At 44.4% G+C, this 25,859-nt stretch overlaps 1 protein-coding gene across 3 annotated transcripts in view; it reads left to right on the forward strand.

Moving 5' to 3' along the window:
• LOC115121843 (pleckstrin homology domain-containing family A member 6-like) overlaps positions 1-25,859 on the forward strand; it is a 340,805-nt gene that overhangs the window by 41,576 nt on the left and 273,370 nt on the right. For all 3 annotated transcript variants that reach the window (XM_065002730.1, XM_065002729.1, XM_065002731.1), the window contains exon 2: positions 3,630-3,741. The gene's annotated coding sequence lies outside the window, so the exon portion shown is untranslated. The remainder of the gene's footprint in view (positions 1-3,629; positions 3,742-25,859) is intronic.

The raw sequence follows: 25,859 nt of genomic DNA on the forward strand, positions 1-25,859 counted from the left end.
TAAATATGTAGCATGTGTCAGCTGTCAGTGTGTATGTAAATGTGTCTGTGTGTTTATGTCTGTACTGGGTGGTTCATAATCTCTACACATCCCCACGTGTCTCTCCTCTTCACACACACATACTATATACTCCTCAAAATAGTTTTTATAGGTAAAATCAATGAGGCTGGAGATTTGTTATTGAACCTGTTCATTTCTATCAGACCAGGAGAGGACACGGATAATAAGCCACCATAGACTATTGAGACAAACCAGGTGTCGGTGTCAGTGATCGTGGTTAACCCCCATCTGAAGAGTGAAGAATGGAGCCTTTATACTCTCGCTACAGTCTACCACAGCCAGGTAGAGAGGAGAGTGGGAGGTGGAGGAGAGGAGGGAAGACTATGGCAGCAATTTTGCTGACACACCTTCAAGAGAGGGGGGTAGAGAGTGGAAATAACAAAGAGAGAGAGAGAGAGAGAGAGGGGAGAGAGAGAGAGAGGGGGGGGGGGGGGGAGAGAGAGAGAGGGGGAGAGAGAGTGAGGGAGAAAGGGAGAGAACTAGAACTAGAACATGTGTAGGTGTGTGCGTGCAAGTGTGTGACTGTAAACTACTGGCGTAAGACTTGTGTTCTACCGTGCATCCAGCTGTGATGGTGTATGGGTTTACACTATTCTAGCAGGAGTTCCTAGTAATGAAACACTGACTACTACACTGACCAGCATTTATATGTAGCTCAGATAGTTCCAACTTCTACATCTATATAAACTTTCTGACTCTGAAATAATCAGAATTATCTCAACAGAAATGCTATTTGTGTGTGTGTGTGTGAGTACGTGAGTGTGTCTGTACGATTGCATGCATGTGATGTGTGTGTGTGTGGGTTGTAGCTCCTGTTTTCCAGGTTGCAGTATGTTTCCATTAAAGAGTCTGTCATCACTTCACCCTTGACCTATTAGCCTCAGGTTCACTGGCCTGCAGGCCGGAGAAAGGGGTTGATCACGCTGTTATGGTGTTGTATAGCTGTGCAATGTGAGTGATGTAATTGTGTTGCATCTATCAACTTGGAATGTTTCTCAGAAACAGGAACACAAGCCTATATAGCATCAGTTTATATCTAAGGTTATAACTACATACATAAACGACAGTAGAGTTTATATCTAGTTTATAACTACATACATAGAACTACAGCAGAGTTTATATCTAGTTTATAACTACATACATAGAACTACAGTAGAGTTTATATCTAGGTTATAACTACATACATAGAACTACAGTAGAGTTTATATCTAGTTTATAACTACATACATAGAACTACAGCAGAGTTTATATCTAGGTTATAACTACATACATAAACTACAGTAGAGTTTATATCTAGTTTATAACTACATACATAAACTACAGTAGAGTTTATATCTAGGTTATAACTACATACATAAAACTACATAGCTATCTGTAGTAGATTTGTTATTGTGTAGTTATCAATTTGTCTTGTGGCCGTCAGTGAGTGGAGTCAGTAGACACACACAGAGGAGTTTCTGAGTGAACGCTCAAGCACACACACAACCCGCAACATACTGTAGCTACAGTATCATGTAGTGAAAAAGAACTGTGACGTGAGAACAAAATGGTCTCTAATGAATTAACTGTATGACTGATATTTCTCTTTTATGACATTGTGTACACTGTGTGTCTGTGTGAATGTGTATATATGTAAGTGTGTGGTTGTGTTCTAAAACACATCTTGAGAAACTGTCTCCTCTCCTCGGGAGTGAAACTGTCTCAACTCCCCGGGAGTGAAACTGTCTCAACTCCTCGGGAGTGAAACTGTCTTAACTCCTCGGGAGTGAAACTGTCTCATCTCCTCGGGAGTGAAACTGTCTCATCTCCTCGGGAGTGAAACTGTCTCATCTCCTCGGGAGTGAAACTGTCTCATCTCCTCGGGAGTGAAACTGTCTCATCTCCTCGGGAGTGAAACTGTCTCATCTCCTCGGGAGTGAAACTGTCTCATCTCCTCGGGAGTGAAACTGTCTCATCTCCTCGGGAGTGAAACTGTCTCAACTCCTCGGGAGTGAAACTGTCTCCTCTCCTCGGGAGTGAAACTGTCTCAACTCCCCGGGAGTGAAACTGTCTCAACTCCTCGGGAGTGAAACTGTCTTAACTCCTCGGGAGTGAAACTGTCTCATCTCCTCGGGAGTGAAACTGTCTCATCTCCTCGGGAGTGAAACTGTCTCATCTCCTCGGGAGTGAAACTGTCTCATCTCCTCGGGAGTGAAACTGTCTCATCTCCTCGGGAGTGAAACTGTCTCATCTCCTCGGGAGTGAAACTGTCTCAACTCCTCGGGAGTGAAACTGTCTCATCTCCTCGGGAGTGAAACTGTCTCATCTCCTCGGGAGTGAAACTGTCTTAACTCTTCGGGAGTGAAACTGTCTCATCTCCTCGGGAGTGAAACTGTCTCATCTCCTCGGGAGTGAAACTGTCTTAACTCCTCGGGAGTGAAACTGTCTCAACTCCTCGGGAGTGAAACTGTCTCAACTCCTCGGGAGTGAAACTGTCTCAACTCCTTGGGAGTGAAACTGTCTCAACTCCTTGGGAGTGAAACTGTCTCAACTCCTTGGGAGTGAAACTGTCTCAACTCCTTGGGAGTGAAACTGGATTCAGATTTGATTTTTATTGAAAACACTGCTTTAGAAGAGCAGTCTAGTCCAATACGAACATTTACATTTACATTTAAGTCATTTAGCAGACACTCTTATCCAGACGCTCTTATCCAGAGCGACTTACAACCCAGCTCAAGATATTTGTGATCCATTAAGCTCTTTCTCTTTCACTCTCTCTCTCTCTCTCTACCTGAGGGCGCCCTCAACACACGTGTCTGGCATCAGCCTCCTCTGAATAACACTGACTCACCTTAACACCTCCAGTTTAACAACCCTGAATAAAACACGCACACACTCTGGTGGAGAAATATTGAGTCTGATTTGAGCCTACAGTGGTGGTGATATTTTGTCAGGCTCCAGGGAAAATGCAGAACTCTTTTAAAGTCTATACATTGTTATTGGTCAAACTGTAGGAAGAAAAAACGACCAAGTGAGGGGTTCAGTTTGAAACGAGGGAGGGAGGGAGGAAGGAAGGAGGGGGGGGTGAGGTGTAGGCGTAAGGAAGATGGAAGGACATGACAAGGATGAAGAGAGGCAGGTAGGGGAGACGGGGATGAGAAGGAAAGGAGCATGAGAGGAGAGAAGAAGAGAAAGAAAAGAGGGAGAAAAGAAGGGCAGAGTGAAAGGTAGAGGAGAGATGAACATAAGTTCCAGTAAATGATCAGATGAAGAATTGGAGGAAAAGGACGAGTAGAATGAGGGGGAATAGAGAGACAGAGGTAAAAGGGAGAGGGGAGAGATATAAAGAGGAAGAGAGAGAGAAGAGAGGGGACAGATATAGAGAGAGAGTGCGGTAAAAGGGAGAGAAGATGGGAGCGAGCGAAGGGGGTAAAAGGGAGGGAAAGGGAAAAGAGAGGGAGGGAAGGAGAGATCATTGTTTCAGGACCACTGGTGGTTTCATGTTTCTCCTCTGCCCTGCAGATTTCCATTCTCTGGCTTCTGTGCAGACTGACTGACTCTCTCTCTCTCTCTCCTCCGCCCCCTTCCAGCCAAGCCTCTCCACGCTGTAGGAGATTACTAAGAGGAAGACTTCAGACTCACTGAGGAGAACACAAAGAGAAGGAGGGATACAGACAGAAAAGAGAGAAAGGAAACTGCAAGGTATGGACAGCACATGCTCTTCATTCTCTTTTGCTCTGAGACAGATAAAAGGGAGGTATTTTTCTTTTCATCTCTCTGGATTTCTTCCTCCGTTCTGTTGTTTCCCTGTAGCCATGCTCTCTGATCTGGGGTGTGTGTGCGCGTGTGCCTGTTGTGCGAGTGAAGTGTGTTCTGTGTACCGTGTGCAGTCAGAGTGCTGCTCATGTGAAGGGAGAAATGAAACCATGCCTGTACGGTGTGACTAGTGAACTTATATGTGAATGCGTGTGTATATACTGTATTTAGATTGGGATGGATGTGTACAAAATGTGCATCATAAAGTTTGTGTGTGAGTGTAAGTGGGGGTACAGTTGCTGTGTGTGAGTGTATGTGTGTGAGTTGAGGTGGTAACTGTAGGTGTGTGTGTGCAGGTGTGTGTAGGTGTGATTGCAGACATGAGATGTCTAGATGGTAGGTGATGGTAGTAATCTGATTGATGTATGGAGGCAGGTTTATCTCCCAATGGATCAACAACCTTATGTAAACATTAATTGACTACATAGAGGACACATTATGCTTCGTAGGACATACATAGCAGACACGCAAAGCACATAACAATACACAACACATACAAGAAAACTCAGTTTAAGGTAAAAAAAACAACAACTGTTCACCAGTTCCTGGAAAATTCAAGAACCTCATTCCTAATTCCCTGCAAGGACACATATTTGCATTAATTTACTGAAATGTGCACTATGCAGAAATTGCTCCACCATTTCCTGGTTGCTAAAATTCTAATAGTTTGCCTAATTTCAGTGTATGTGACAAAACAAGGAAGTATAGTGTAGAGAATCATTGTACCATCTAAACAGCTGTGAAATATATTTTACATAACCAAAAATATTATATTTTCAGCTGTTTGCAGCTGGTGTACAAAACTGGAAGTAAAAGACGTAAAAACGAAACTGAAGAACAGGGGGCATAGAAATATTGCACATAGAACAGATCAAACGCTTCTTAGACTTGCTTTCAATGAGAATGACCGTTCTAAACTCACATTTCTATGTGAATTTAGTTGGTCGCTCAAAAAAGTTACATATTGCAGTTTTAACCAAACAGAAAAAAACCTTGTTTGCAAAAAGCTTTCCAATGGACTGGGTGAGTGTTATTTTAGTCCTATGCTGGAGGCTTGGTTAGTGATTATTATTATTGAATAGGGCCCAACCAGTGTGCAGGTGTGGAGTGTAGTACCAGGTGTCCCTCTCATTTGTCTGCTTTAGGTGGTGTCCCAAATGGCACCATATTCCTTACATAGTGCCCTACTTTGAACCAGGGCCCTGGGCACTATATTAGGAATAGGGAGCCATTTGGGATGCAGATTTACTGTAGTGTTTACCCTGAGTCTGGGACCTATCTGTCTTTAAACAGCCATGGTCTGCTCTCTCCTTTCCTCTCACATTATCAGGTGGCTAGGCTGCTTGCTAGGCCGTTTTTATCAAAAACATTTTACTACAGTCAAACTGAGTTCACCATGTGGTTTTGATGGGGGGGGGGGGGGGGGTTGTGTGCCTGTGCTTATGTTCATTCCAATCTGGCTAGCACTGCAACAGGAGCACAACAACACTCCATCGCTAATGTTCAACAATGATTCGGTGGCTAACACATAACCCACATGCTGTCCCTTTCATTTTGATGCTTTCAGGCCAGCTAACTGTTTATCCCAATGCTAACCCTTCAGATAAGGATTTGGTCGCTAACCCCAAGTTCCACATGCATCATTAAAACTCCAATTTTACTAGTCAGCAATCATCATTATATGGGGTTAATTTTTTTCTGTTTTTCAAAAAAAAAGTTTCATGTAAGTCTCTCCTTCCTCTCTCATTTGAGGACTTCCCCTGCATCTATCTTGGTGTTAGTTGTAGCCTGCTTGTATATCTATAGGCCGAAAGGAAATACTAAGGTGCTTATTAGCGTCAGGCAGCTAGCCATGAGCCACCATTATCCTTAGAGAGAGGCTCTACAGAGGCAGCTAGCCATGAGCCACCATTATCCTTAGAGAGAGAGAGAGGCTCTATAGAGGCAGCTAGCCATGAGCCACCATTATCCTTAGAGAGAGAGAGGCAGCTAGCCATGAGCCACCATTATCCTTAGAGAGAGAGGCTCTATAGAGGCAGCTAGCCATGCGCCACCATTGTCCTTAGAGAGAGAGAGAGGCTCTACAGAGGGGATGAAAGCAGGGTGGGGTCTCAGATTACCCCCTGACAGTGCCACTGTTTAATGACACTATGGCCTTAACCACTCCTCAGAGCCAGAGGACCAGGACTTTAATTTATTTTTTATTTAACTAGGCAAGTCAGGTAAGAACAAATTGTTATCTACAATGACAGCTTACCCCAGCCAAACCCGGACGGCGCTGGGCCAATTGTGCGCTATCCTATGGGACTCCCAATCACGGTCGGATGTGATGCAGCCTGGATTCGAACCAGGGACTGCAGTGACGCCTCTTTCACTGAGATGCAGTGCCTTAGACCACTGCTCCACTCAGGAGCATTTGGCTGGTCTGGGACTTGTCTGGGTGGGAGTGTTATCAGTGTCGTAGCTAGAGTGTAATTGCAGTGGTTGTTCTACTGGTGTAAGTTGGTTTTAAGTGGAGTAGTCAATTTTTGTCTCTATGTTTTCTGAATTGTTTAGCAGTATCCTGAGATTTTTGTTCTTCATTTAAGATTGGGGGTTAGGGGCTGGTTAGCAGTAAGGATATAAAGTTAGGGTTTAGGGTTGGTGATAAAAAAACATTTTGTCGGTAGAAAGCACCATACTTCCATCCTTTCTAGCATGCTCATATAGTGAGGAGGGGTGGCACAGGCCTGTCAGAGCTCCATGGTTTGGCTGCTGACTGGCAAGACCATGCCCAACCTGGTGATCTTGGCACTGGGTAGAGGTTGCCTGGGCAGCAGGGTAGCCTGGTGGTCTAAGCTTGGCACCACTATCCAGGTTAGGACACACAGACAAAGACCTAGGACCTGGGAGATGATGGATGACAGAGAGGAAGAAGAATACTGCTCTTGTCGCTCCCATGAATAGAGGCCTTCTGTGTTTTGTGTGTGTGTGTGTGTGTGTGACTGTGTGTGTGTGTGTGTGTGACTGTGTGTGTGTGTGACTGTGTGTGTGTGTGTGTTTGTGTGTTTGTGTGTGTGTGACTGTGTGTGTGTGTGTGTGTGACTGTGTGTGTGTGTGTGTTTTCTGTGTGTGTTTTGTGTGACTGTGTGTGTGTGTGTGTGTGACTGTGTGTGTGTGACTGTGTTTGTGTGTGTGACTGTGTGTGTGTGACTGTGTGTGACACTGTGTGTGTGTGTGTGTGTGTGTGTGTGTGTGTGTGTGTGTGTGTGTGACTGTGTGTGTGTGTGACTGTGTGTGTGTGAGACTGTGTGTGTGCGTGACTGTGTTTCAGTATGTGTGTGTGAGGGAATGCCTTCCATGAGGGCACCAGTGCCCAAATGTCCCAATACCAGCTCCTGAAAGACCAATTAAAATCTTAATTTTCTGGAAGAATGTTCTGCTGCTCAGCCAGATTCGGATTCTATAGTCATCTTTTAGAGAGGAGAGCTGACAACAAACCCACATTGGGAACAGCAGCCGTTGTCCTTTAGATAGTGCCACTTGACTTATTGCTGTGCTTTATCCCGTAAAAAAGAGCTCTTGGCATCACTTGCTGCCCATGTTTTCATCCAAAGCCCTTCTGGTTCAGCCCATAGTGGTTGAGTGGTCTAACCAAACAAAGCAAGCAGTGAGCTGGGGAGAATAGAGGTGCAGGGATTATTGACTGGCTTTCCTGTCATTTCCCAACCTCTCTATATATAAACCCCTCTATGGTTGAGTTTAGGGCTGCGTCCCAAATGGCACCCTATTCTCTACATAGTTCACTATTTTCGACCAGAGCCCTATGAGCCCTGGTCAGAAGTGAATAGGGTTTGACGTGGGATGCACCCTAGCTCAGGTCTAGCCTCCTCACACATCTCCCATAGAACGTCCTGAAAGAGGGCTCTGAAAAAGCCTTTAGGTGGGTAAGAGTGGGTAGGGGGAAGTGGGAGAGTAGGTACTATGTGGGAAAGAGCTAAACCAAAGAGCTGCAGTTAAAGGCGGGCTAAACTTCTTGATTTAGCCTCGGTTTCAATTCTCCTCAGTAGAAAATGCGACTGAGAACCAGATTTGGGTTTTGGAGGCGCGCTTTGATGTGGGTGTCTCGTGTGTGTGTGTTCGAAGGTGGTAAGTGTTTGTAATTTCACTTTGCCAAAACAGTACACAGTTAGTCACTCACCCTTCTAGATAACTTAAACCGTCTGACCAGGTCTTGTTTGGAAGTAGCCTAGACTAGCTAGCAAGCTAGCCAACTTATTTCGCCAATTAGCTTCAACCGTGGCAAGGTTTATTTGACTTTGGATAGCCTGGGGCTATTTAGGGACCAAATATAAATTATACAATGTAAATCGGACAATATTTTCATGTTGCACATCTTTTAGTTGTCTCATTAAATGTTTCCAGTATTTTTCTATGAATTTCAAAAATGTATTGTTTGTTTGAGGTTTTAAAGTCATTGAAATTTGGAGCTATTGGCATTTAAAATATTGTCCCATGTACATTGTCTAATTTACTGATGGTCCCTAACTAGCCCCATAGGGATATCCAATGTCAAACCAAATTCACCATGGGCATCGGTTCGATGGCAGCTGTCCTCTGAATTGATGATTACTTGGGTGTTGCCAGCTGTGGGCTGTTGGGCAGGATTGAAATAAACCTAACTCAAGGAAAACTATTACTGTACCCTTCATTCCATGACATACATTTTTTTTTAAATCACTATCAAATCTCTGTTTTGGACATGACTGACTTTATGACCAAAATTAACCTATTTACACATTGTAGTCAATTGTGACACAAGAATAAATGTTTCTGACAAATATCGATGCCACATAGAAAATGCCTATCAGAGAAGTTGTTTATTGCCTACAGTTGCTCTTTAAACTGTGGCAGGACTTCAGTTGAATTAGCCTGCAGCTAGACAATATAAGACCACTGCTGGTTGTCTTACTGACTCCTGAGAGCCACACACTCAGAATGTCCTCAGACCTAAACCACGTGTTGATTAGGAGTCAGGAGAGAGGAGAGAGGCGCTAAAAAACATTTTTTTGAGCTTTTCAGCAGGAATCAGGAGGATGGAATTATGGTCAGATTTTCCAAATGGAGGGCGAGAGAGAGATTTGACCACATCTCTGTGTGTGGAGTACAGGTGATATAAATATGTTTTGTCTTTGGTTGCACATTTAACATGTTGATAGAAATGAGGTAGAACTGATATAAGTTTCCCTGCATTAAAATCTCCGACCACTAGGAGCGCCGCCTCTGGGTGAATGGTTTCCTGTTTGCTTATTTCCTTATACAGGTGACTGAGTGCAGTCTTAGTGCCGGCATCTGTCTGTGGTGGTAAATAAACAGCCACGAAAAGGATGCACCACCGGAGAGGAGAAGACAGTTATTTTGTTACAACATGATGGCCTGTGGTTGGGGAATAAGTGAGTGATGACAACCTTTTCAGGCAAAAAGTCCTACATCAAACACACACACAGTGTTGTGTATTTCCGCTGCTTACGATGTCATGTTGTCTCACTGACATGTACAGTAGTGTGGCCACAGGGTGTCAATGTTGACCTCTTAAAGGAGAGAACAGAACTCACACACTGAGGAGGAGTCACATGGTGTTACAACTCTTACCAGAACTGCTCTTTTACACCAGTGATATACAGCAGTGTATGTGTGTGTATGTGTGTGTGTTTCCCCCAATGTGTGTGTGTATGTGTATTCAGAGGGACTACTGGATGAGTGCCTGTCTCCAGCTAAAGGAAGTTGAGACGACCGCATATAGGGCTGTGGCGGTCACAACATTTTGTCAGCTGGTGATAGTCAAGCAAATAACTGTCGTAATGATGGTAATTGACCATTAATTAACATAAACATATTTAGAATCTCCTGGCTTCTACAAGCCACTGATGCAGACCTTTGGAACATCTACATTTTAAAATGTCTAATAAATCCATGTAATTTAGCCTACACCTTCACAAAATATCCATGATTTATTTTAGACAGGTCTGAAGAAGCAAGATATGGAGAAATGTAATCTATTTCAGAAGAACAGAATAGCATAATCTGAGTTGTCCTTGTGTTAGGTCCTAATCTGGCTATGCCATACGGCTGTGTGCTACACTAGTTCATTTAGCAGACAAGATTTGCTTATAATTCCATGGCATTATTCTATAGTATGAAGAATACAATTGAACATAGCTGAATAAAATATAAAGGATATTTTCTCCAAATGATTTGAAGGAGTGCACTATTCTGTGTTGAGTGGTTAACAAAGACATACAGTGAGGGAAAAAAGTATTTGATCACCTGCTGATTTTGTACGTTTGCCCACTGACAAAGAAATGATCAGTCTATAATTTTAATGGTAGGTTTTATGAACAGTGAGAGACAGAATAACAACAACAAAAAAATCCAGAAAAACGCAAGTCAAAAATGTTCTAATTTTTATTAAATATTATTATTTATTTTTTTACCCCTTTTTCTCCCCAATTTTTCGTGATATCCAATTTCGTGGCATCCGTACGGGCTCGGGAGAGACGAAGGTTGAAAGTCATGCGTCCTCCAATACACAACCCAACCAAGCTGCACTGCTTCTTAACACAGCGTCATCCAACCCGGAAGGCAGCCGCACCAATGTGTCGGAGGAAACACCGTGCACCTGGCGACCTTGGTTAGCGCGCACTGCAGGAGTTGCTGGTGCGCGATGAGACAAGGATTTCCCTACTGGCCAAACCCTCCCTAACCCGGACGACGCTAGGCCAATTGTGGGTCGCCCCAGGGTCAGAGCCATCAATCAGCATGGAGCTGCCAGAGCCGTCAGTCAGCCAGGAGCTGCCAGAGCTGCCTGTCATGCAGGCGATGCCAGAATCGCCCTTCACTCCGGAGCTGCCGGAGTCTCCCACCTGTCCGGCGCTGCTGGAGTCTCCCGCCTGTCTGGCGCTGCTGGAGTCTCCTGCCTGTCTGGCGCTGCTGGAGTCTCCCGCCTGTCTGGCGCTGCTGGAGTCTCCCGCCTGTCTGGCGCTGCTGGAGTCTCCCGCCTGTCTTGCGCTGCCGGAGTGCCCCACCTGTCCGGCGCTGCCGGAATCTCCCGTCCGTCCGGCGCTGCCGGAATCTCCCGTCCATTTGGGACCCGTGGCGAGGGTCCTCAGTCCGAGGTCGGCGGTGAGAGTCGCGGCTCAACCACTTAAGCCTACCCCTTACTTTTTCAAACATTCTGTTAAAAATCACGCAACATTTCAGCGTCCTGCTACTCATGCCAGGAATATAGTATATGCATATGATTAGTATGTGTGGATAGAAAACACTCTGACGTTTCTAAAACTGGTTAAATAACGGCTGTGACTATAACAGAACGTGTGTTTCATCGAAGAGCGCAAGGAAAACTGATCACCGAAAACTGGAAAAAATATCAATGCGCCACTTGCATGTATTGTCTATGGGACAGCAAATTAGATGGGGCTGAGATTGCAAGTCCTACAGCTTCCACACGATGTCGCCAGTTGTTTCTTGGTCAAACGAGTAAGAGAGACCCCATTCCTTCCGGTCTCCGACAGGATGTTTTGGAAGAGAGATTTTCGAGCATGATTTGAAGACGTGGAGCTATTGAATACACATCGCCCCGTGATCAATTTGATAGATTATTAACGTTTACTAATACCTAAAGTTGGATTACAAAAGTATTTCGAAGTCTTTTGAGAAAGTTTATCATCGACTTTTTTAATTTAAAAAAATGACGCTGTTTTTTCCTGGATCACACACTTTTCATAGATCGATATTTAGGGTATATATGGACCGATTTAATCGAAAAAAAGACCCAATAGTGATGTTTATGGGACATATAGGAGTGCCAACAAAGAAGCTCGTCAAAGGTAATGAATGTTTTATATTTTATTTCTGCGTTTTGTGTAGCGCCGGCTATGCTAATTATTTTGTTTACGTCCCCTTCAGGTATTTCGGGGTGTTGCATGCTATCAGATAATAGCTTCTCATGCTTTCGCCGAAAAGCATTTTAAAAATCTGACTTGTTGGCTCGATTCACAACGAGTGTAGCTTTAATTCAGTACCCTGCATGTGTGTTTTAATGAACGTTTGAGTTTTAACGAGCGCTATTAGCATTTAGCGTAGCGCATTTGCATTTCCAGATGGCTAGATGGTACGCCTGCGTGTCGGGTGGGCTTAAGAGGTTAAGAGGTCACGGAGGCGAATAGAGAGGCGGAGTGGGAGTGGGGTCCACGTCCCGTGCCTTTTAGATGAACTAACTTCTTAGTAATGACTCGGGACGTCGGTTTTGATACGAAAGCTTCTTTTAGTAAGAATACATGTTTACGTTACATTTAACAACAATTGTTTTGGTACAGAGCAATGCAGGTAAGATGCTGTCGGAAAATCAGCCACAATCCCCACACCTGCACATAATTGGCACATTATCACTCATTCCTCTCGCAAGGCATTCTGGGACTTGCAGTCAAAAAGCGTAATTCAACACAACCCAATACAATTACATATGCAAATAATTCTAAAGATTAACTCAAACACATTAAAGTTACAACATCCTCCCCCCCGATGAACAATTGTGTTCATCTAGATCTCTAGGCAGTATATCAACTGAATAGGTCTCCTCAACAAAGTCCCTGAAGCAGTACGAACTGAACATGATCTAACTAAGCCATCTCGGCCTGGAAACAGTTCCTCAATCTTTCCTAGTTTCCAGGTTTGTCTGGGTGTGTTATCTTCTCCAATGAGTACAACGTCACCCGCCTTCAGTGGGGTGGGCTGTGGTGTGTCACAGCGGTGTGCTGACTTTAGATCCAGCAAGTAGTCTCTTCGCCAACTGTTCCAGAAACTGGTCACTAGTCTCTGCCTGTACTTCCATCTGCGTGTCATTTCCCCCTTGTTTAACGTTGGGTGCTGAGTGTCAGCTGGAAATGGCTTTGGAGGCAAAGAGGTTAGTCTTTTACCCACCAGGAAGTGTGCTGGGGTCAGGGGTTGTGGTTCATCCACCTCATTGTGCACAAAGGTCAGAGGCCTAGAATTTAGGATAGCTTCAACCTCTGTCAGGACTGTGCACATCTCTTCAAAATTAAGTGAAGCTCTCCCAAGAACCTTTCGCAGGCATGTTTTTACTGACCTGACGAGTCTTTCCCAGAATCTGCCCCACCAGGCTGCTCGCTCTGCGATGAACCTCCAGGTGATGCCCCTTTCTGAGAAGAACGCCAAGAGTTGGGGCTCTTCGATTGCTTTCCACAGCTCTTTCAAGTCCTGATCAGCTCTCCTGAACGTTTTTGCATTGTCTGAGTAGATTACCTTGCATAATCCTCTCCTTGAGATGAATCTTTTTAGAGCTAACAGGAATGTTTCTGTTGACTGATCTGAGACCAGTTCCAAATGCACTGCTCTGGTTACAGCACAAGTGAACAGTGCAATGTATGACTTCTTCACAGAACCATTTTCTTTCACATAGAGCGGTCCTGCAAAATCCACACCTGTGACTTCGAATGGTGGGGATTCAGTTATTCTGTCTTTTGGTAAAGGCGCAGTGACTAGCTGCCTAGCACTCAAGATCCAGTATCACTCTCTGATTTGAACTAGAGTGTCTCTTGCTCCAGAATGCATCACCTTCTCATGGTGGTACTGTATCAGCATTTCTGAGTATCTGGACTTATTGGGCAGAACCCATGGGTGCTGCTTTCTGAATGTGAAGTTGGACTGTTGCAGTCTTCCTCCTACACTGAGTAGTTCGTGTTCGTCCAGGAAAGGTTTCAGTTCTCTGATTTTACAGTCATTTTTAGACTTTTTCCTGCCTTCAGTAGTTTGATCTCCTGTCCGAAACTCTGTTGTTGTGTTACCTTAATTCAGTACTTTTCTGCATCGAACAGTTCGTCAGCAGTCAGTTCACCTTGCATCTTTATGGTTGTATGAGCATTGGCTATGAATCTCTTTATCCAGGCGGTGACTCTGAACACTCTTTTCAGTTTGCTGTACCTTTCAAGCTCCAACACAGGTTCAGTGCTGTCTGTGCTGTTTGCTGCAAGTTGTACAGTAACCTGGCAACTGGACTTGAGTTCTATATTCACCTCTTCCGGAACCTTGTTATCATTAGTCTCTTCGGACTGATTGGGTGATGTCAGAATTCTGGGTCCATTCCACCATAGCTCGCTCTGTGTCAAGTTTCGAACAGTTTGTCCTCTGGTAGGGAGGTTAGCTGGATTAGTTTTCCCTTCAATATGTGACCATGACTCTGGATTGGTCAAGGACTGGATCTCCGTCACTCTGTTCACAACAAACTGTTTCCATTTCTGAGCTGAGCTGCAAATCCAATGCAGCACGATTATCAAGTCTGTCCACATTTTGATCTGTTTTTCTTCCATTTTCAGTGTGGTCATCAAGTTGTTTGCTAGTCTCGCTCCAATCACAGCTCCCATGAGCTCCAGGCGTGGCAGCGTCATTTTCTTAAGTGGGGCTACCCTGGACTTGGATGCGACTAGACTTGTTGTTTCCCTGTCTTGTGACTCACCTTGCAAGTAAGCTACTGCACTGTAAGCCCTTTCACTTGCATCACAGAACACATGTAGTTTCAGGGTGTGGTTATTCTGTGGCCGCATGTCTGTTCTGTACCACCTTGGTATGGTGAGCTGGTGTAACTGGGGTAGTTCTGAACACCACTGTTGCCATTCTCGTGTCAGATCAGGTGGTAATTCTTCGTCCCAGCTGAGTCCCCTCTCCCACATTTCCTGGAACATGCACTTGATCCTGATGGTGAAGGGAGTTAAGAAACCAAGAGGGTCGAAGATACGTGCTGTCGATTGCAGCTGGTCCAGTGAAATATGTTTTCAAATAGATAAACTTCTCTTTTTTACACAGTGAATCATTGTTGTGAATAGCAGTCTCATACTGGCTCCAAAACTCCTGCCACATACTGACATCTCCAAATAATTTCTCAATAATCAACTTCGGTAGCCTTACTGAGTTAGCATCACTCACCCGGGCTGGTAGTGGAATGACGTCCTGTTTCTTCGTTATCACTCTTTGTGCACGGCTCTTCAGCATGATAATGCGTTCTTTATAATCCTCCGTGCATGCAATCTCTGCCTCCAATCCGTCCAATGGCGTTAACGGTTCAATTCCACGATCGAGTTCAAACAAACTGTCCTCCTTAGCTGACAACAATTCCAACAATGTACTCAAGTGATCTTGTATCCGGATTTGACTTGGATATTTCCACGTCAATCTGATTCAAAATCCGTGTTGTTGCTCCTCGAATGGTACCCCGCTTTCGTCTCATTCTTTCTGCTTCATGCCGACGTTCCTCCTCAGCCATTTCAGCCACTTCTTCGTCGCAGCTCATATCCCGGGTTTCGGTACCAAATTTTAGATTAACTAACTTCTTAGTAATGACTCGGGACGTCGGTTTTGATACGAAAGCTTCTTTTAGTAAGAATACTTGTTTACGTTACATTTAACAACAATTGTTTTGGTACAGAGCAATGCAGGTAAGATGCTGTCGGAAAATCAGCCACAATCCCCACACCTGCACATAATTGGCACGTTATCACTCATTCCTCTCGCAAGGCATTCTGGGACTTGCAGTCAAAAAGCGTAATTCAACACAACCCAATACAATTACATATGCAAATAATTCTAAAGATTAACTCAAACACATTAAAGTTACAACAGCGCCAGAGCCGCCACCACGGACAGACACCCACCCAGACCCTCCCCTATAGGTTTAGGTTTTGCAGCCAGAGTCCGCACCTTTGGGGGGGGGGTACTGTCACGTTCTGACCATAGTTCTGTCATTTTATCTTTGTTTTAGTATGGTCAGGGCGTGAGTTGGGTGGGCAGTCTATGTTTGTTTTTCTATGTTGGTTTTTGAGTTCCGCCTATGGTTCTGTCAATTGTTGTCCCTGATTGAGAATCATACTTAGGTAGCCTGGGTTTCACTTTTGGGTTGTGGGTGTTTGTCTTCCGTGTCAGTGTTTGTCGCCACACGGGACTGTTTTGTTCATTTCACGTTTATTGTTTTGTATTTCGTAGTGTTCAGTTTATGTTTTAAAATCAACATTATGGATACTTACCACGCTGCGTTTTGGTCCTCCGAGCCTTCTCGCTTCTCCTCCTCAGAAGAGGAGGACGTGATCCCTTACACAGATTCCAAACTCTCCACCATGGCCAAGATCAAAGAGCTCTCCACGGATGTCAGGGACGAGATTGTAGACCTACAAAAGGCTGAAATGGGCTACAAGACCATCGCCAAGCAGCTTGGTGAGAAGTTGACAACAGTTGGTGCGATTATTCACAAATGGAAGAAACATAAAATAACTGTCAATCTCCCTCGGCCTGGGGCTCCATGCAAGACCTCACCTCGTGGAGTTGCAATGATCATGAGAACAGTGAGGAATCAGCCCAGAACTACACGGGAGGATCTTGTCAATGATCTCAAGGCAGCTGGGACCATAGTCATCAAGAAAACAATTGGTAACACACTACACCATGAAGGACTGAAATCCTACAGCGCCCGCAAGGTCCCCCCGCTCAAGAAAGCACATGCCCGTCTGAAGTTTGCCAATGAACATCAGAATGATTCAGAGGACAACTGGGTGAAAGTGTTGTGGTCAGATGAGACCAAAATGGAGCTCTTTGGCATCAACTCAACTCGCCGTGTTTGGAGGAGGAGGAATGCTGTCTATGACCCCAAGAACACCATCCCCACCGTCAAACATGGAGGTGGAAACATTATGCTTTGGGGGTGTTTTTCTGCTAAGGGGACAGGACAACTTCACCGGATCAAAGGGACGATGGACGGGCCATGTACCGTCAAATCTTGGGTGGGAACCTCCTTCCCTCAGCCAGGGCATTAAAAATGGGTAGTGGATGGGTATTCCAGCCTGACAATGACCCAAAACACACGGCCAAGGCAACAAAGGAGTGGCTCAAGAAGAAGCACATTAATGTCCTGGAGTGGCCTAGCCAGTCTCCAGACCTTAATCCCATAGAAAATCTGTGGAGGGAGCTGAAGGTTCGAGTTGCCAAACGTCAGCCTCGAAACCTTGATGCCTTGGAGAAGATCTGCAAAGAGGAGAGGGACAAAATCCCGCCTGAGATGTGTGCAAACCTGGTGGCCAACTACAAGAAACTTCTGACCTCTGTGATTGCCAACAACGGTTTTGCCACCAAGTACCCAAGTACTAAGTCATGTTTTGCAGAGGGGTCAAATACTTATTTCTCTCATTAAAATGCAAATCAATTTATAACATTTTTGACATGTGTTTTTCTGGATTTTGTTGTTATTGTTCAAATAAACCTACCATTAAAATTATAGACTAATCATTGCTTTGTCAGTGGGCAAACGTACAAAATCAGCAGGGGATCAAATACTTTTTTCCCTCACTGTAGGCTATATGCTTAATTTAGAGTTATTAATGTGGGTGGCAGGGTAGCCTAGTGGTTAGAGCGTTGGACTAGTAACCGAAAGGTTGCAGGTTCAAATCCCCGAGCTGACATGGTACAAATCTGTCGTTCTACCCCTGAACAGGCAGTTAACCCACTGTTCCTAGGCCGTCATTGAAAATAAGAATTTGTTCTTAACTCACTTGCCTAGTAAAATAAAGCTAAAAAAAAAATCTTTAGTTGTTCTACAAACGTTGTTTAGATTTCTAATACATTCTAAGGCTGCATGCGACTCTAATGATGATTTGAAAAAAGTATCTTGAAAGGCTTGAGCTCTGCTTTGTTTTTTGTGCAGGCTGTACACACTTCATCAGTCGCTCATTCACAATTTGACAAGCACTTGATAATGCCTAGAACTTCACGGCGCATCCCCTATGTGTGGCCGTAACGCACCCTAACAAAAACATGCCTTTTGTGGCCAGTGGCTGCTGTGCCCTTCTCCCTGATGGGTCCTTCTCACAGGCTACGAGTTAAGACAGACACATCAGGACGCAACTGCGCTTGTCCTTATCCAATTCCGAGGTGCATATTGAAGATATTGGAAGAACTGTCCACATTTACTTTTCGTCAGCCAACAAGATGAGTAGGCCTAACGAACAGCGAAAGCACTAGCCTCAAAAACAATCACTGGCATCAAAAAAAACGTTTTTACACTATATGGCTGACGCAACAGATCAGAAAGTTTAGCTTAAAATGTTGATAAACTAATAGGCTATTTCTTCACATTATAAGCGCAGCAATGCGCACATGGTAGTAGGCGATAAGCGTGAATGTTCCATTAGCGGAAAACACCAATCTTTAAAAGTGACAGCAAATGCAATTATGGATGTAATGCTTTTATTATAAAGGTGCATTTTTATGGTGAAAATGATCTTCCCCAAACTTGAAACTCACATGCTGTTTATGTATGTCAGTTAGGCTCTACACCCCTTGTGAAGAGGATTAATGTACTTAATGTTAAGAAGCACTTTAGTTGTGATACTAACCTTATTAAAACATAGGCCCATGGGCTAGGCTACATGATGTGTGGGCCTACGATTAAAAAATGTTGCAAAACACAAGGCATTGTTTCTTATGCTGGGCATCATTCACAAATGATAATATATAATTCACAAGTGATAGGCTAATATTGTCACCCATCAGACAGTTCTTGATTTCATCTTGTCTTTACATATACTAAATAATGTATGTGGGGAATTTGTTTTGATTCAGAGTGGACCATTATCATGCACCTGTATAGAAACAGGGGCAGCGGGGAAAAATACCCGTCATCTCTGCACTTAAATAGAGAATGGAGGACACTTTTCCTCGTGGTTTATTTTCATGCCAGCCAGGTAGGCTATACTCCTGTTGTAAAGAGAATCGATGTGCTTAATATTAGGAAAGTTGAGAAATAAACATAATAGGCCTCGCCTATAGAAAGCTGATGGGATCCTCCTCTTTTTAGGAGAGGCATCACTCATGCAATTGCATGGCCTATTGAAATGTTGAGCAACATGAGCTCACGGGCTCTCATTAAGTGTTTGATTAGATTTTTGAATACATTTGCATTGATGTCAGAGTGATTAGAGGGGCAATGGAGTGTGGAGTACCAGCCTGTTGGCAAGTTTGGTAGGCTACTAATGACCAGCAGCAGCAGCAGTGCTTGGAGAAGCCTAATTACTGTGACTAAACGTGGAATTTGACCGCAGGTGTTGTGATAATATGGTCACCACAACAGCTCCAACCACACATTCCTGTAGTTCCAGCAACCTGTCTCTACCTTTTCCTATTTAGTCCCCCCCAGCAGCAGAATAGTCCCCTCCTCCTCCTCCTCCTCCTCCTCCTCCTCCACCCATACTCCATGTTCTCCCTTTAAACATGGTGTAGGACTTCAGTATGTCCTGCAGTAAGGTACTGACCACAGGCCAAGGTGAGGTAGAGCATGCAGAATATGTTACACCTGTGTCAGAACGTCACTGTAAAAAGCCTTCAGTCTCCAGCCCTGTGTTATCGGATAAACCCCTGACTGTCTCAAACCCACACAGCGTGAAGGGAGACACTCTTGTCTCAAGGTCATGTTGCTCTACAGATTAGCAGTAAATTAGCAGCTAATGGTCGGCAGACAAAACAAAGGAGGAGACATTGGAATGTTTTAATTGGCCAGGGAGTGGGCTGGCAGGGGAAAGGACTGGAGAAATGAGATATTTGTGGCTCTCTTGAATCCCAGAGGAGAGGGATGGAGATAGGGAGGAAGAATCAAAACAGAGAGAGAGGGAGACGTCAGACCGTGGTGTAGGCTGCTGTTTGGCTGACTGTCATAATTAAGGGTTTAGGTGTGTGGCCAAGTTTATAGTGCTTTGTCTTGAGTGTGAGTTGTGCATGTGTGTGTATCAAAACAGCTAGCAAAACATTGCAAAATATAAAAATAACTTAAACTGGTTTGAAGTTGGGTCCCTGATTCATGAAGGCTCACGAGGCCAAGCAGCCATATGGAGATTTTGATGTACAGTATAAAGCATTGTCTCATTGTCTTGTCTCAATGTGGATCCAAATTAAGTCATATATTTAGAACCACAGTGTTGTGTTCCAGCTGTATAGTCTGGTTTCTGAAGGAGACACTATTGCAACATGTATGTATGTGTGTGTGTGTCTGTGTTTCTTTCTGTCTATTCTGTAGTGTGTATCATGTCCTGAATGCTTTGCTGATCTTGATTAGTTGTGGCACTTCACTATCCCCTCTCTTTCTGCCTCTCTGTGCATACCCCCCCAACAGCTTGCACACTAATATGTACTGTGTGTGCGCGTGTGTGCGTGCCTGCCTGCCTGCGCCTATGCCTGTAGTTAGAGTTATGTATTCAAAGCAAATAGAGCATTGCCATGTTAGTCCACTGAGTCTCTGTGACAACTTCCCCCCATATCCTCTGGGACATTTAATCACCTGACATTGCCATCAATGTATATGTGTGTGCATACTGTATATGTGGGTCCATGTGCAAGTGCATCTGTGTGTATCTACCCAAAATATCTGCGGGGATAATGACCGATGTGGGCATTTTAAATCAGGCCATCAGAGATTGTCCATCTGTACTGTTTCATAACTCACCCTGTTTAAATAGGAATAATACTCTTTAAGGTTTCCTATTGATCCTCATGGATTATATAATACTCTTTAAGGTTTCCTATTGATCCTCATGGATTATATAATACTCTTTAAGGTTTCCTATTGATCCTCATGGATTATATAATACTCTTTAAGGTTTCCTATTGATCCTTATGGATTATATAATACTCTTTAAGGTTTCCTATTGATCCTCATGGATTATATAATACTCTTTAAGGTTTCCTATTGATCCTCATGGATGATATATTTTAGCTGCTTGGCTCCATGGTATTTTTAAATGGATTCACAGAAGCTGGGTTTCATTGTGGTACACAGTCTCTCTTACTCCTGGGTTAGTGCATGTACTGCACAGTATAGTTGACCAAGAAAATGCTAGGAGGGCTAACTAATATCAAATATCAAATAAAAATGGGTTGCTTGATATAATGTTAGCTAGTTGTCCAGGGTGCTAGTGTACATTCCTCCACTAATAGTGGACCAGGGCCAGAGCTATACAGTAAACATATACAGCAAACTAAACAACAAATGAATTAGCTGACATTCTGCCTGGTTGAATGCTCAATATTTGTTCTTGAGTTGCTGATCTAACTGTTGATTATGTCCTAAGGGGTGTTGTGCAGCAGGTAGACTAAAGGTTAGAGCATTGGGCTAGTAACCATAAGGTCGCTGGTTCCAATACCCGAGCCGACAAGATGAAAAATCTGTCGATGTGCCCTTGAGCAAGGCAGCGGTAAGGTAGTGATAGTGTCACGGTTTTGATCGGTTGAAATTCCTTTTGCTACACCAGCCTGCCACATACTGTAAGTAAGTAGCCCTTGGCTTGTGCAAGCCGGAACAGAGCAAGAGCATAGGAGCGTCTCCTGTTTCTGTAGAATGAGGCAGCTCGATGTGCAAGTACACCACCTGGACAGGACGTTAACACAGGGCCTTACCTCCAATCTCAGTGTGGACACTCCACAAGGCCACTCAGTTGGTTGCCACACACAAATGTAGGATCTTCATTTGAGCCAGTGTGCTACAGCAGGAAAATAATACGGTAGCAACAGCAAATGTGGATTAGAATTATAAATATTGGACATTTTTATAGGGGTAAGGGTTGATACATTTTTTTGTAAGAGGAAACCAAGTGGAAATGGCAAACTTCATAAGCCTTTTTAAACCTTAAATACACTACAAGTTAAACAATTAGGATCCTACATCTGTACTGTACATGTACATGCACACATATTCACCCAATTTGCAATGGTCCTCTACTACACAACTGAATGCAATGTTTAACATGTTTACCACAACCTTTGCTAACACACAGTAGAATTACAGATAATCACATTGAACTTTTATTTTGTCTCTCTGCCATGTCTCACAAAAACAAACCATGTAAACCCCTGCTACTTCATGTTGAACGTCACATTAAAACCTGCGCTCTCTTGGCACCCTCCAAGAGCTTGTGAATGAAGCAGAACACAACAGAGGTCGTATAGTGAATCATTCTGATGGAGAGATGGTGAAGGTTGGAAAATGGGCTTCAGTAACGAGAACCCTTCTCTAATAGCACTGCTGAGTCTTTTTGTGTTGTATATCTTAAAGGAAAAACAAATGGAATAACACTAAGGCCTTAGCAGTGTCCACTTACCCACACTACTCTCCACTGTCCTATCAGTGATACCACAGTGATTGATGAGGAGGACAGGGCTGAGGAAGAGTTTGTATAATGGTAATGACAAGTGGAGACAGAATCTACAAGATTAGAGCTCTACATTTTTTGTATTGTGAGTGACCACCCGAATGTTTCTTGCCACAGCTTGGTCGTTGGTTCTGATTGGTTCCAGGTGGTTCCAGCCCAGCAAGACTAAGCTGTGCATGCAGCATCAGGCATATAAGTCTTGCTGAGATAGGTGTGGTTAGTCTATTGACTCTCCATGCCCTCCCTGAAGAAAATATGAAGTGAAGGAGGGATGAAACTGACATAGCACAGCTGAAATCCCTGAGGAGAAGAGGGGAGAGAGAGATGAAAATGAAGACAGAGGTGGAACAGAAGGAGTCGAACGATGGATGAAAAGAAGGGAGGTAAAACAGGAATAGGCAGATAGATGTGTGAAACGGTAGAGAGGGATCAAATCAAATCAAATCAAATGTATTTATATAGCCCTTCAGCTGATATCTCAAAGTGCTGAACAGAAACCCAGTCTAAAACCCCAAACAGCAAGCAATACAGGTGTAGAAGCACGGTGGCTAGGAAAAACTCCCTAGAAAGGCCAAAACATAGGAAGAAACCTAGAGAGGAACCAGGCTATGAGGGGTGGCCAGTCCTCTTCTGGCTGTGCCGGGTGGAGATTGTAACAGAACATGGCCAAGATGTTCAAATGTTCATAAATGACCAGCAGGGTCAAATAATAATAATCACAGTAGTTGTCGAGGGTGCAGCAAGTCAGCACCTCAGGAGTAATTGTCAGTTGGCTTTTCATAGCCGATCACATTCAGAGTATCTCTACTGCTCCTGCTGTTTCTATAGAGTTGAAAATAGCAGGTCTGGGACAGGTGGACTGGGGACAGCAAGGATTCATCATGCCAGGTAGTCCTGAGGCATGGTCCTAGGGCTCAGGTCCTCCAAGAGAGAGAAAGAAAGAGAGAATTAGAGAGAGCATACTTAAATTCACACATGACACCGGATAAGACAGGAGAAGTACTCCAGATATAACAGACTGAGCCTAGTCCCCCGACACATAAACTACTGCAGCCTAAATACTGGAGGCTGAGACAGGATGGGTCAGTAGACACTGTGGCCCCATCCGATGATACCCACTGACAGGGCCAAACAGGAAGGATATAACCCCACCCACTTTGCCAAAGCACAGCCCCCACACCACTAGAGGGATATCTTCAACCACCAATTTACCATCCTGAGACAAGGCCGAGTATAGCCCACAAAGATCTCCGCCACGGCACAACCCAAGGGGGGGGCGCCAACCAAGGGGTGTATGTTATGCATTATAGGTCGGTCTGTCGGTCTCTCTCTCTCTCTCTCTCTCTCTCTCTTTCTCTCCCAGTCCGTACGTTCATTCTGGGAGCTTCCAACGACCTGTGGAATACACAAGCCACAGTCTGGGCCATATGATATGAGCACTATTAACTTTTGATATTCAATTAAGCTTTCTGAGTCCTGCTTTGTGCTGTTATGTAACATTCAGGAGCACATCAGCACAGTCCCACATAGATTTTATGTGTGTGTGTGTGTGTCCTGTCTTAGTTGTGAAGGTTACATGATTAGGGGTGGTCTTGGGGTGGGTCGGGTTGAGTGTTTGGGGTGGGTGAGCACGGGGGGAGGGGGGATAACTGAAGGGGTTAAGCTGGCGACTGGCACTGTGACAAAAGTTAATGATTGGAAAGTAGAGGTGGAGGCGAGGCGGCGGAGTGAGGGAGCAGACAGGGCCGAACAGAGGGAGGGAGTGAGTGAGAGAAGGAGCTGACGGAGAGAAAGAGGGGAAAGAGCATGATGCTTAAATCCAGTCGGCTGCTCCCCTGGGAATGTAATCCATATGTGTGCACGAGTTCAGCTCAGGGAGAGAGAAAATTTCTTAGCCGCAAAGAAATGATTGTTTCTTCTCTCTCCCCTATTTAAATTCCACTCATACTGGCCCCAGTACCCTAGCTCTGAGTCAACTGTGTGCACACAGAGATAGAGAGGAAGGGAGAGAAAGAGAAAGGGGAGGGAGGAGGGAAAAAGAGAGAAAGAAAGAGAGGGAGAGAGTAAAGAGGGAGGGAAGAGAAAGTGAGAGTTACTGTAGAATGAGAGAGGGGAGTGAACAAGTGATAGAGTTAGAGGGGAAGGAAGAGTGAGGAAGATAAACGAGAGGGAGAGAAGAAGAGTAGGTGAGAGGGAGAAGAGAAAATAGTTGAAAGAGAGAGGGCAGAGCAGACTGCATTTCCAGACAGAGTCTACTCAAGAGTAGAAGAGAGAAATATAGAAAGGAGAGAGAGAACATGGGGATCATGGAGGAGTCAGCAATGAGGTAGGTCTGTCTTTATTCTGCTCTAAATCCTTTGTGACTTTTGGTCTGCAACTGTAGCTATGACAGCGGAGACCATGTGGACTCCATGAGAGAGGGGTGTGTATGCATGCATCTAAGGTTCTAGTAAACAGAGGTATATATTTATTAAACCATTGAAATAATGCAAAAAAGTATGTGCAACATTTTGATTGGTGCAAAGGATAACTGTTTTCTGTCGTCTGTATTCTTTTTTCTGTGATTGTGCATGTTTACATTCATGCATGGTCATATGTATGTTTGTGAAGCCGTGTGTGTGTGTGTGTGTGTGTGTGCGCGCATGTGAGTAAGGTTGTAAATGAGTACATATGAATGCACATATAATCTAAGTTCACCTACTGCAGAAAGCAAGCTCTCTCTTCTAAATGTATCTATCACAGCTGGAATCACTGATGAAACCCGATTCCATATATAGTGCACTATGTTTGACCAGGCCCCCTAAGGAATGAAGGGAACAGGGTGGCATATGTTGGCCATAAAGTGGTTATAGCAGGCTCACCTTTACCAAACAGCCCCATTGCCTGCTACCTGTTGAGACCTCTATTTCACTGAGCTGCAGTGTCATAGGTTGGACTAAGTACTATTTGAGAAGGTCCGGTCAAACAAATTACCTAGGTGTCAAAGGTACGGATGGATATTGTAATTTATTGGTGTAGTAACAAACAGCGACCTCGCAACCCATGCCTTAGGATCAGTCTTAGAATCAAGTTTGGAGATGCATTGTGACAACCCACCTAGTGAGTAATGATGCCACTGAGGGTGATGAGTTATTCACCATGACCTCTTATTCATGCCTGGGTTCAACCTTCTGTGAACACACACACACACACACACACACACACACACACACACACACACACACACACACACACACACACACACACACACACACACACACACACACACACACACACACACACACACACACACACACACACACACACACACACACACACACACACACACACACACACACACACACACACACACACACACACACACACACACACACACACACACACACACACACACACACACACACACACACACACACACACACACACACACACACACACACACACACACACACACACACACACACACACACACACACACACACACACACACACACACACACACACACACACACACACACACACACACACACACACACACACACACACACACACACACACACACACACACACACACACACACACACACACACACACACACACACACACACACACACACACACACACACACACACACACACACACACACACACACACACACACACACACACACACACACACACACACACACACACACACACACACACACACACACACACACACACACACACACACACACACACACACACACACACACACACACACACACACACA

The sequence above is a fragment of the Oncorhynchus nerka genome, linkage group LG2, assembly GCF_034236695.1.
Source record: "Oncorhynchus nerka isolate Pitt River linkage group LG2, Oner_Uvic_2.0, whole genome shotgun sequence".
NCBI classification, from domain to species: domain Eukaryota; kingdom Metazoa; phylum Chordata; class Actinopteri; order Salmoniformes; family Salmonidae; genus Oncorhynchus; species Oncorhynchus nerka.